The following is a 1,589-nucleotide window of genomic DNA, read 5'->3' on the forward strand; positions in this document are numbered from 1 at the left end:
AATGTTTCTTCTACAGCGTCAGTGCTTTTAATACAGTAGTAAAAGAGCATTTAGCTGACAGTGTGTGGGTTATGATCCCTGACGACGCTCTCTAACTACACGAGTTGCTGGAGAAGCAATATAGCACTATATTTTGATTCAGTAGGAATCAAACACTGTGGTTGCTCATATATAGCCAACTGTTCAAATAACAGGTTAAATGCTTCAAATGGTTGCATGCAACACTGATGTCATTCTTGCAATCCAATCTTGTGTATAAATATAGCAGCTTCTGGCAGACTGATTACATAATGAGTCAAAGAAAGGGACAAAATCAGTTGATATTGCTGTCTATTAATCTCACAAACGATTTTTTTTGTGAGAAATTAATACTTTTATTCAGCATGGATGCATTAAAGAAATGAAAAGTGGCAGTAAAGACATTTGTAATGCCACAAAATATTTCTATTTCAAATAAATGCTGTTCTTTTGAACTTTCTATTCATCAAAGAATCCTGAAAAATAAAATGCATCCATTTCCACAAAAATAAACTGCAATATTATTTGATGTATGATCTTTAATTTAGGCTTATTAAATTCACTGTATTACAGTAATGAGAACGCAATGAGAATTATTATTATTATTTTTTAACTCAAAAGCAATTTAGGGTTAAAATGTGTTTAAATATCAAAATATTCAGCAGAACAACTGTTTTCAACATTGATAATAATCAGAAATGTTTCTCGAGCAGCAAATCAGCATATTAGAATGATTTCTGAAGATCATGTGACTCTGAAGACTGGAGTAATGATGCAGAAATAAATTACATTTTAATAGATATTCACATAGAAATTAGCTATTTTGAATTGTAATAATATTTCACAATATTGCTGTATTTACAGTTTTTGATCAAATAAATGCAGCCTTGCTGAACAGAAAAGACTTCTTCCAAAAACTCTTTTTCAGAGTTTTACTTCTGAATCTCAATAGGATCTGCATTTTTATACTAAAAAATAAATAAACACATTTTAGGTCATTTTGGAGTTGCGAAACAGAATAATCAAAGTCTTACACTTTTGCATTTCTGTACAGCTTTATTTACCAAACACAAGTTTAAAATGCAATGCAACACTGATCCAGAGCAGATATGTTATTTTGCTGAGGTGTCCATAAGCCCGCCGGCATGTTAGATATTTATCAAGCATTAGAATAACACATACACACAATTCTCGTGGACATTAGCCTAATGACGACAGTTAAAATAAATCAACACGTTCTGTTTAGTTCTGATATGTCCTGATTCAGATATAAAGAGAAACACACGGTGGGGCTGTAAAAGAGTCTTTAGGATCCACTTAATCAGAATAAAAACACCCCATTGGTTGATTTGTGTGATAAGGCATTACGATTGGTCCCTGTAGAGCTTGAAGATTCACGTTTGGTCTGTTCTGATCCATCCCTCCTACCAATCACATGCAAAGATCACATGATTGGCTGAGGCTGATTGGTCTAACTGGGAGAAGTGGGCAGATTAATTACAGCAGTTACAGAGCACATCACATGATCAAAATACTCAAATTATTACAAAAACGAATTATCCAATGCACCT

At 33.1% G+C, this 1,589-nt stretch overlaps 1 protein-coding gene across 2 annotated transcripts in view; it reads right to left on the reverse strand.

The window, feature by feature from the left end:
• Window positions 1-1,279: 1,279 nt before the first annotated feature.
• Window positions 1,280-1,589, reverse strand: part of LOC107725760 (protein MB21D2) — a 9,175-nt gene continuing 8,865 nt past the window's right edge. The window contains exon 3 of one of the 2 annotated variants that reach the window (XM_016535149.1): window positions 1,280-1,489. The gene's annotated coding sequence lies outside the window, so the exon portion shown is untranslated. Of the gene's footprint in view, window positions 1,494-1,589 lie in introns of both variants that reach the window. The other variant, XM_016535148.1, reaches the window with a different exon arrangement.

Source organism: Sinocyclocheilus rhinocerous, unplaced genomic scaffold, assembly GCF_001515625.1.
Source record: "Sinocyclocheilus rhinocerous isolate Xijiao unplaced genomic scaffold, SAMN03320098_v1.1 scaffold215, whole genome shotgun sequence".
Classification (NCBI taxonomy): Eukaryota; Metazoa; Chordata; class Actinopteri; order Cypriniformes; family Cyprinidae; genus Sinocyclocheilus; species Sinocyclocheilus rhinocerous.